This window comes from Cyanistes caeruleus, chromosome Z (genome assembly GCF_971803275.1).
Source record: "Cyanistes caeruleus chromosome Z, bCyaCae1.hap1.1, whole genome shotgun sequence".
Taxonomy (NCBI): Eukaryota; Metazoa; Chordata; class Aves; order Passeriformes; family Paridae; genus Cyanistes; species Cyanistes caeruleus.
Window position 1 is genome coordinate 55989180 of NC_141732.1, and position 11796 is coordinate 56000975.

An 11796-nucleotide genomic window follows, 5' to 3' on the forward strand; every position below is an offset into this window, starting at 1 on the left:
CAAACTGCAACAGACTTCTAGGCCAATTAAATATGGCTAGCTTTGAATGGGAGAGGAAATAGTTTTCTTTGCTGTTAAATGTCAAAAAAAAAAAAATTTCCTTGGGGGATAAAAACCCAGTTCATTTTTGGAAACTTGGTAAAATTAATCAACCCTGTGTGAACTTTTAACCAAAACAAAACAACTTACAAAAAAATAGAAATATATAGGGAAATATCAGAAAACAGAAGTGGAACAAAAGAGATTTTGAATTATGTGGTACTTAGTAAGAGCTTTTTCTCAAGATGATTTAACCAATCAGCATGGAAAAACATTTGCATTTTATGCTTAGCAGAATTTGAAGTTGAGGATAAAAAGGGCTGTTTTATTATTACTACACTCTTTTAAGCTTAAATACAGTCATGAGAAGCCGGGCTGAGATATTTTTTCATGACAAAGCTGGTGTGCAGCATTTACATTTTCCATTTTTTAATTTTTTTGTTGGATTTTCTTTTGTTTGTTAGCTTACAAAGCAAACTTAACTTAGGCACCTGAGAACTGTAATTTGCCTTCTGTGAAATTCATTAAGATGACTGGTTACCAAGGAGAAAATGCCAGTTTAATTTGTTTGTCCCTTCTACTCTGGTGGAACTTCATTTTAAAAGGGAAGAAATCACATTTGAAATCCTCCAAATAACAAACGAACCCAAAGTTCATGCATCCCAAATTTCCAGTACAGACACATATTTAGCTCCTTCGAAGGGAGAGCCTTCATCACACAGCAAAGTCAATAGTGGCCATCAGGACATAAAGAAAACATTGGAGAAATTCAGTTAATCTATCCTAGTAGACGAGGTCATGACAGGACCACGTGCATAAATAGCAGAGGTATTATTTTCAGATGTAGATGTTCCAAACAGGAATGGACCAGCTGGGGAAAGGTTTCCTTCCAAGTCCCCTGAATAAGTAGCAGTTTTTGACTAGGGAGAATGTGAGCTGGGATGTCATCCTTTTCTGTCACTGTCAGCTCAAGGAAAAGTGGGAGCAAACCTCACACCGAAGACATAAAGAAAATTTCTTCTTCTATACCTTAGGGGCATTAGTGCATAATGGCAGAAAGAAATGAGAGAAACTGCTTTTGTACTTGCATTGGTTTTCATTCTTACTCACTTTTTTGCCCTGAAGAAGACATATTGAATATTCAACCTGCAGTTTGCAGTGTGGCTTTGTGATACTGAACTTAGATGGGCTCATTCAGCCTGTGCAAATGAGAACTGTCCATTTGCCCTGCACTTCAAGTCCTCGATAGTGTAGGGATTAACCACTTACTCTCTAAACCAAATAAATGCAGCCAGACTAATGTCCCAGAGGGTTTTTCAGCCATTCTGTGTCATCTGACATTTACAAGCGTTTGGGCTTAAATTCTCTTCATATTCTGGACTTGTAGCAGTAACCCACAACCAAAGCATTTCCGTTCCCTTGAAGCTGCTATTGCAAACACTTTTTGCACCGCTTGTCAGATGTGAAAAGAGGATGATATAATTGAGCCTGCTTTTAAAAAAAATCAAACTGACATAATATTGCTAGTAACTTGACAGCTTTATGTAAAGCCTTCCCCTGAAAACCCAAGCTGATCACACTGTTGAAGACAAGCAAAGGTTAGGGAGAAGGTTTAGGCTCTAGGTCTCCTAGACTCAGCCTTTCAGAGGTTCGGTCATATTTAGCTTGCCCTTTGACATGACCCAGGCTTAAACAATAGCTTTGTGGATATGCTAAATGGCCACATCTTGCCAGTTGCTGCCAAATTAATGAGCCCATGTCATTTTTAGTTTACAGTTCAGTCATAAAGCAGCCAAGTGGAAAATGAGGCAGGGACCGTTAAGGAGTGTCACGCAAATTTTCAAAGGGTATAGTCCCTAATTCCTCGCTGCCCCTTTCAGAAGTCTCTAATCATTGTTCACTTTCCTCCCCTTGATTTCTTCAGATCCTCTAAAGATCCCCCTCGCTGGGCAAAAAAGGCTGGTCAGAGAAACTAGGTACTGGTGACTCAATGAAGGAGAGTTGAGGAGGAGTAAAATGCAACCTGCACTCATGATTTGCACAAAAGTTTAAGCAATCTGAGTGGTCACCTGAATTCTCCAGCTCCCACTGGTGGCATATGAGCATGAGTGTTGTATAGTTATGCAGAGCATAAGTGTTTAATAGCTGGAAGGGACAGAAGCAAAAGGAAGCTTTCATGCTAAAAGGGATTGTTTTAAAGGAAATCCTGTCCAGAAAAATGCTTGGACAAAAGAAAAAAGAAACACTGTTTGCTAGTGTCTTACATTATTTACAGGCAGGAAAACTTTAATCAATGAAACCTAACATCCCATCTGCACTTTTAGAATGTTTTTCTTGGTCTGTGGCTTAATCAAAACCCCAAATCTCAGTTCAGAGTTGCAAAGCTTTTTTCTTCAATCCTACAAAGATTCATATGATGTACAAGTGGTTTTATATGCTTTTAACCTGAAGCCATACAAATCTTGAAAGCTTTCCAGTGTGATTTTGGAGTTTTGATCAGCCCTACTCTTCCCTGTCCCACCCAGCTCCCACCTGTGGTTTACCTCCCCCTGACAGCTGTACTGGCATATTTCCTCATTCTTAATCCATCTTCTTCCATATCTTCTGTCTTTCTCACCAGCTGTGAACTTCATTCTTCTATTCCACAGCCTGGGCTTCCACCTTGGAAATGTCTCAGCTTCTCGAAGCTCAGCTGTTGGATTTTCTTGTGTGTGGCCTTGTCCGGATGCACAGGATTCTCTCCTTTGCAATTGTCAGGGATCAACATTCACATTATCCTCAGGCAGCCTCCATGGTTCCCTATTCAACTCAAATTTGTCCTTGTTGTTTTTAAAGCCCGCCTCAGACATGCCTCAGGCTCTCCCATACAATTTGTCTCCCTCTGTTCCTTCTCTTGCTCTTCCTGATTGTCTAGCACTTGGTTTCCTGTGTCCCTCCAGGAGCTATGTGTATTCCTTGAAATTTTTACTAGGACAATTCAATTGAACAAAAAATGGTTTTGTTTCATGCTGCATTCACACCCTTTTGGCTCGAGTATAGAGGGTGAATTTGCTAGCAGGAATATTTGCAGACGCAGCGAATTTGAAGAATATAGGTCAGAATATTCTTGGAATATGAATACAAGTATTTGCAAAGAAAGCCAGTTCTAGGAGGTACATTCTTCCAATTGGGAAGCAGAGCGATTGTCACATGACCTCTGTGCCCATCCAAAATTTGAAACACATTTCACATTTTAAAGACAGGATTTTCTCACGGAACCCCTTGCAAACCATTTACAGACCTTTGGTTAGATTGTGGTGCTGCACCACATGCCCTAAATAGAGAGCAGTTCAAGGCCACACAGGAAGAGCCAAAGAGAATGAGCCTCTCTAAGAAATAATTTTTCCCTGGGGTTGCTATCCTATATGTAGAGGTGAACAGTTGATATTAGCTGCCGGGAACAAAAATATTTAGGAATACAGAAATCAGTCCTCAGAATACCCCTGGTTGTCTTGGGGTACACTTCAGGTCATCCTTCTCTCAACCCGAGCAAGCTTCTCCCAAAAGCAGGTATGGTCCTGTTCTCCTGCTCCAGCCAGAAGCCTATTCCAGCACCGCACCCATCTTAATTTAAGGAAACCTCTTCCAGTTCCCAGCCTAGCCTTTTTTTGTAGCTATTTCAGACACTTGTGTGTTTCTGGTAAGAACACCATTAAGCTGTCATTAAGCTATTTTTTCTTCTTAAATGCCAGCCCATGTGGTTGCTTAAGCAGCAAGCAGATCCTGTCTCAGACTGTTTCATTGGACTAAATTCTCTTGAGCAATTTTAGTTTTCTCTTGTAATATCAGTCCTTGTTCCCCTAAATGTGTTCCGAGTCAGACCTTCTTGGCCTCTCTTCCTATTTGAACCTTTCTTTCTGAAATGAGAGTGCTTCCAAAGACACATTTTATTTCAAAGGCCTCACTGGTATCTGAGAGATTAGCATCAGTCTCTTTTTATCTAGTGAAAATGCCTCTTCTGGCATATACTGTAACCACACTTGACTTACTCATTGCTATATCATGCTCATATCCATTTTGTATTCCTGTTATTTTCAAATGACAATCTTAATTTTTATAGCAAAATCCATGCTACATAGCAGTAAATGCATGGTCTTAATATTTCCACCAGTAACTGTTATCCTATCTCTATTATTTCAAACCAAACATAATTCAGGTTTTTGTGCTATAAATTCTGGCTCACTACCACACCCTCTCCTTTTGTGCGGATAAAAAATATCGTTAAAACATTTCTATGCTGTCTACAGAGTCACTTTCTCTACCATTAGTTAAATCCTTTAAAAAGTTTAGCTCTAGATTAATCTTTGAAGAGCTCTGTCAGTAACCCTTAGTCAACGAGACGCCCCTTTGGTTGTCTTGTTGATCTTCCACAAGTTTTGATATCTTCTTTACCTAAACTGTTAATTTCTTGTGTATGACCATGGGATGTGTTTTACCAAAGCTGAGATAAAAAAAGCTCACCTTTATTTCCTTGTTTTAAAATGCAGTTAACAAGGAAAAAGTCATTTTCTAGTCTTGCTTGTTTCACCTTTTTCTAACACAAATCCTATCTTTCACTAACCTTCGTGTGTGTAACTCTCTTTGTCTTATAACTGGCATGCAGCTGAGGTCAGATCAAAAGGACTAGTTTTCCAACTTGGCACTTCCCTATTTCCAAAAACAGTATGTACAACATTTTCTGTCTTCTAAGCATATGCTACCAGATTTGATTTAACTCATTTATTCAGGATCCTATCACCACAAATTGCAGTCTCATCTTTCATTTCATTAAGGAAAAAGTTACCCCTTCCCAAACACTTTGTACTCTCTCTCTCTCTATCATGTTCCTTCTCAGAGATTGCAAATTTCCATGCCTGTTCCCTCGTTTTTAATTGTCTGCCCTGTTCCTCTGTCAGGAAAAAGCTCCTACAGAAAGAGAGGGAAAACTCATAATTTCTCAGATCCCATTTAGACCATGTGGAGGATCCACATCCCTTATTCTTTAGCCATATGTGGTCACCTTTTCTTTTCTTCTTCACCTTCCTTCCTCCCCTTTCACTTCCTTTTGTATGGGCTTGTCTTTGACCTCAGCAGTTTTTATCCAGCCCTGTACTTCTGGCACTGTTACTTGCCTCCTCACTCCCTCTTTAGATCTTGCACAGGACCTGAGCACAATGTGCCAACCTCATTCCACAGAACATGTCCCAATACCTGTGACCAGGCACCATCTCCTCATCTTTCTGTTTTTTCCAACCCTTTCAAACACTCTAGTAAAGCAGAGCCTAAGTGCTGCGAGCAGGTGCTCTTCAAGGAAGAAGAGTTCTGCTGCTTTAACCCTATTGTACAGCTGTGAAGACAATCACAATTTTCCTTCAATGTCTGCCTTCAAAAGATACCGTGAGCAATGGGCAAACTTGAGACAACCTAGACTGGGTGCACAAACTATATGAATGAATAAGAGAGACAAATAATTGGCATGAATAAAACAATAGTTAAAGTTACTCACTCTAGTGTGCAAAAGGTCTTTCCCTTTCTCTTTACCTTTCCTTCTTCTTCTTCTTCTTCTTTCTGTCTTCATTTTTCTTCCAGCTCCACATTTCTCCATCACTATTACTGTTCCCTGAATTTCCCTTCAACTGCTAGAAAGTATCTTAGTACACCATCTCAGATGTTTCATTCTGAAGTCATGGAGATGTAAGGTACTGCTCTGCCACTTGCTGCAACATACCAGTCCAAATCACTGCAGGAAAATGCTGGCAGTGGTTTCAGTTTACTTCTCTGGTGAAGAGCAAGGAATAGTGGTCTCACTTGAATCCTTCACAGCAGCTATTTCTCCAGGTCTTCCATGGACTATGAAGAGAAATGGGGGCAAGGAAGATCAGAGTTGGGCTGCTCAGAAGACAGACAAACTGGCTTTAGAAAGGTGTCCAGGACCAACAAAAGAGATACTGAGGTACTTCAATAGTTCCTACACCAAATAATTGTGATATTATTTGGAAGCAGAGAAATTTAGATCAGTAGTGAAGTACCAGCTTTCTGTGTACTGCTGCTGCTCTTGTGTCCTACAGAGAAACCCTCTTTCATCAGCAGCTTAACTTGCCAAAGGGGTGGGCACATATTCCTGCACCACAACAGAATGAGCAGCAGAGAGCTGTAACTCCTTAAACAGCTAGAGCTGCCAGAAGAAGAAAAGAAAAGCAGAAATCCAAAAAATACCACCAGATCTATGTTACAAAATCCTTGGTGAAAGACTGACATTTTCTTCATTTGAAGCCAAAAACCTCACTTCCATTGAAGATACCACATTCATAATGCAGGCCTGTAACCCTTACCAAGCACTTCATTCTGTGCAGTTGAATTTTTAGGCTATGCGCATGTCCAATAAGATGCAAATCTTGGCTTAGACAGTTATAGATGAAGTATTTGAAAGGTAAATGTATTTCTGAGGGCAGAAGCTCATACTCAAAGTCACTGAAGAACTGTTTATTATATTCTAATCTCTCATTTAATGGGTATTTTGTCCCTCACCTTCTGACCTAGAGCACTCTGCACAGCAGTTCTGAAGCTACCCCAATTAGTTACTTAGAACATAGGCTGACATGGTCGAATGGCTTGGCATCTACAGACATTCAGCCATAACCTGAGCAGCTAGATTTGTTTTAATCCCATAAAAAGTAGGCAGGAATACAAATGTGCCAGATTATCAGCTGAGACAAACTAGCTCTGCATCACTGGGCTCAGTGGCGCTGCCCTGATTGAATCCATTTGGCCTCAAAATAGTGTAGAGAAACAATCTTTCAGAAAAATAATCAATGCAGAACAGTGCTGTCATTGGAAAGCCTGGAACTGATGCAAGTTAGAATTACTCAAGTTCTTTGGTGTGATATTTAAATACCAGTGTTTGAATGCCAGGGAACTACAGGCCAAAGAAACTCTTCCAAGTTGGATTTGGTAAGAACGGGGTTTTTCTTTAAAGCACATTAGTCAGACAAGTTTAGTCAAAAGTCATATGTAGCTCTTGTTCAGGGGTTTTCTCATTTGTGTTGGCTCTTCAAACCCTTTGGAAGCTGTACTGAGCAAAACACTGAACAGCTGAAGATGGTTGTGCTAGAGGCAAGCTTTTTTTCATGCCTTCTTCACTGTGCATTTGCTTGCTATTGGAATCCCACAAGAAACAAATTCCATTCTTACAAGGGAAAGCAGTTCTGCAAAAGGGAGGGAAAAATATTATGATGAAGCCTACTTTTTCTAGCTTTCTTAGTATTAGAGACAATGGACCCTGTGGTGTCTCATGTAGTTAAACAAGAGAAGGGAATCAGCAATTATGAATAGCATAGTCATGCTAAAATAATGTTTCTAATGCTAGGATTCCAATTCATGAAACGGTCACAGCCTTAAGTCTGCCCCTAGAATATATTGTGAGAAAGCCCCTAACTCCCTGTTTATTAATCCTGTCACTAAAACAGATTCATTAATGAATTAAAACGTGATTAAAGCAAAAAAAAAAAAAAAAATCAGCATGTGAGGGCCAATAGAAACTAATACCAAAACTAATACCTTACTTACTGTGTAAGTGTGAGCAACTTGCAGGGGCCAGACAGCTCAGGGGCCACAGAGATTCCTCAACAGCATCCTAAGGTTCCCAGTGACCAAAGGACCCAAAACACTGGAAAGGTCTAGAGCAGCCATGAAACACATGAAACTAGCTGGACTGCTTGTAAAGACCACAGAGACTGGAGGATCTTTTGAACACAGGGCAACCTGTGTAACCTGAGTTATCTAGCTGAATGCCTCACAAATGAGTCTGGCTCACATTAGGTCCTCCACCAATAACCCAGTGGCTGGAGCTTCACATGAGAATATGGTTTTGTTCCCAGATCCTTCCCTTAGAATGTGTTGTGAGATATTAAACTGTGTGGACACTTTAGTCTGACTGGGTAAACCTTGTGTTTTATGACTTTATCTTGTGTTCTCATGACTTTATCAGACAGATGGGTTGGAGCCTAACTTACCCCAAGTTAAGGACACACTAGGAAAGACAAGCTATGGCAGATTCATCCATGCAAGTAAAAAATTAATCTTCCTGCCTCTGACACTATGGCTCTTCTGCTCTTTCCATTCTATTTTCATACCTCAGATCCCAAGTAACTTTGAAATCAAGTTCATGTTCACATATGATGAATGTATTTTATTGATCTTTCCTCTAGATTAGCCCAAGGCTGAACTGCTGTTCATAAGCAATACTGTCAGCACTCCAACAAATGAAAGAGGCAACAGGTACCTCTCAGCTTCAGCTCCCTCTCCCTCCCTCTACTCCACTGGCAGTCTCAGCTTTCAGATACATTGAATGGCCTGTAGGTATCTTTTGGAAGGAAGCCCTAGTAACCACTTTGGCATCGCAGCCAAGTGAATTTATTCTGTACCATGCTCTGCTTCTGTTTTCAGTTGCAAGCATTATTTGGCTCTGAAAACAAAAGAACTTGGAAGTTATTTTCATCATAATAATATTAATTTTATTTCAAATCATGTAGCTCTAGAACTGGATTTATGCCTTCTATACATCAATGCCTCTTGAAGTATAGCTGAAGCCAAAGCTACACTTCAAAGCAAAGTTAAAGGTGCATGTGATTGCATAAAAATGTATGTGCTTTGCCTTTTCTCCCCAGCCTTCTCAGCTAACTGTGATGACAACACTAGCACCCCAGTGGCAGGTCAGGAGGCTGCCAAGCAGTGGTTCAGAGCAGATCTTCTCACCACTTGGGGAGTGGGGTTGTACCCATCCAGTTATAAGGCCTGCAGCAAATCCTCCTCCCACCCTGAGCAGGGAGTTACATCTTCCTTCAGTCCCTTCAGTCTGTGGCTTAGACCTCTGGCTTGCGTTGCTATTTTTTTAACCTACTGTCTAGCCTGCTGCTGCTGAAAATTGGAAAATTCTGAGCAAGCTGCCTTATGTCATGATTTCACAAACTGCAGGGCCAGTCTAACACAGAAATGGAGACTGGAAGTGAAACTGTTGGAGTAAGAGCCTATAAGAAATACAGAGAGAAAGGGAGAGAGAGGGGGAGAGTGGGGGAGAAAAAGTAGGTCCTCTTTCTGCATTTTACAAAGGTCTCTTTTTCCTTTATTTTCATGGATTAATGAAAAAGAACAGCTGAAGGGAGTTGTTAGAAATTTGTGTTTTCTAAACATTAAATTAAAAAAAAAAAAATCATCCTTTTTCCTGGACTCCTTCTCCGTATCACCTAGTAACCAGTCCTAGTTACAGATCTGGAATTACTGATTAGTGTCTTGGACTTGCGCAAATGTAAAATGTACAAATAAAACTTTCAGTGTATTCTGAGTAGAGAAAAGTTAATTATTATCATGTTTATAGCTTCAGTTAAAATGAGAAAGCCATAAAGACAAACTTCTGGTATGGTAATACCCATATCCTAGTGAACTGTGAGTTTTCTACTGAGCACCAAGGTCTCCAGTCTCATTGAGACAGCTGGTCAAGCTGCTTACAAAGTTGTTTAACCTTAGCAGGACTAAATTTGATAAATGTCTGTAGGACTACAAAAACAGCTCCTTGCTTTGGTCAGCTGCTAATGTGCAAGACTTCCTCTTGGGTGTATCTCTAAAGGAGAATTATTGTTTCCTTTTTTTTTTAACTTTGAAAATCCAACAGAGTCTATGCAATAAGAAAGCAGTATCTCTAAACTGATAACAGTAAACTGCAGTTTAGTACAGCTCATTGGTGCCAACCAAGTGTTTACTTTGGCTATGTCATGTTGCAATAGATGGGTGTCTCATGAACAGCATGAGAAATGGGAGAACCTGGTGAAGTCAGAAAGGGACCTTTGTCTTCAGATCCCAGACCTTCAGCAGCAACGTGTGCCATTGACTCTACAACTGCAGTTGAGGTACCCATCTGCTCTGTAGGGTGCTCCCACAAGTATAGACCATTGTTGTCTCTGACCTTTTACATATGCTCATCTAAACAACTGGACAAGCTTATTTTTGTTTAATGAATGTTGTCAAGCCTGTTATTTATCCTGCTGCTAGAGTTTCATATAGCAAGAAACTCAGGTAAAAGTTTTCCAGAATTAGCATGATCACTCTTGCAGTCACTGGAATTGGAACTCAAGCCTTGAAACACAGAAGAGGTTGGAGAGGTAAGGTCCATTTTGCCTGCTGGAAAAGAAAACAATAGTCAGCTGGAAGGCATCTCCTCTATTGCCATAAAAATTATGGCTAACTGATTAGGATGAATGGTTACAGACAGTAGAAGAAAAGAGTGAGGAATAGCTACGAAGTTCAGATAAAAGGTGAATTGCATCACACTTTAGGCAGAAATTAAACCCTGTGGTATTTTTACAAACATTGGCATATGTACAGCAGAAGGATGAAAGCTCTAAACTCCAATTTAGATCCTTGACAGGTCTCAGAACATGGCAGACAGCCAAGAGCTGCTGGTGGAATATTCAGTCCTTTTCTGTGTGTTAAATCTGGAAAGGAAAAAAATAATCTCTAAAATTGAATAAGCAAGCGTAACTCGTCATTTGGTAAAGCTCTGGGAAACAAAAGGACCACCTTGGAAGACTATGGATAAGGAGACAGATGAAGCTTCTACATTTTGTAAGATAATAATATGTTTTCTTGTGCTGCTTATACTATCATAGCTCTGAGAAACAAAAATATATTGACTGCATGGGCACCATATGGACTTGTGTATCAAGCTTGTGCTTTGCTGGTCAACCCATTGCAATGAATAGCTGGGTTTAATTAATTTGTTCATGTGGTTTTTTAATATTAAGCCACAAGTGAGGACTGCACTTTAAAATAGGTTTCACACAAAAACTGAGTAGAACTGCATCTGTAATTAGAGGATTCCCGATTGCATTGGTTTTTTTTTTTTGCTTTTGGTACAGCTGGGAACTAAAAGTATCTTAATTGGCAGAAGTATCTTAAGTCTCTCCAAATGCGAAAGGGTTTATTACCAATTACTATATTTCAGCTCCTAACCAACTAATGAGTCTCCAAAAATAATCAGAAGGACAAATGCTGTCCCCACATTACAAAATCAGCAGAAGTAGGAAGAGCAAGCCTTGCCCTTGACAAACAAGTATTTTTCTTGTGATTTGATGACTAGAATATGACATCAAGCAGCAGTCCAACAAATTCCAGCCACTTGCCAGGAGCTGGTGTGGGGCTAGTGAATATGGAGTTCTTGCTGCTTTTTGTGTTTCAGATTGTCATCGTTGCAGAGATAAATTTGGGTCTCGACAGAATCCTGTCTCTTTAGGACTGCTAACACTCAGAAGTTGGATGAGCTTTTAGAAGTAGAGTCACCAGAGTGGCTAAATACCACAGAGAAAGGCCTGGCATGGGGAGAATGGGAAATTCCACAAGGTAAGTCTGAGACATATGCTCAGTAAAGAAATCAGCCGATCCTAAAGCAGTAAATTAAGAAACAAAGAAAAATAAATGGCAAGAAAACATGTTGTGATGGTGCATATTCCCTCCACAGCCCCCACCCCATCCTAAGGCCACATTATGATTTGGGAAAAGCATATTAGACCTTAGTCTTGATGAAAAGTGCCTGGGCTCAGGTTCTCTTGAGCTTATTAGAAACACTGCCTGCTCACAGAAACTTGTGTTTTCTAACAAGCTTTTTTTCTTTAATGAATAATCTTGGACACTTATTTTTTCTTGCCTGAATAACAAACAAGCGGAATAATGTTTTTGTTATCGAACTTT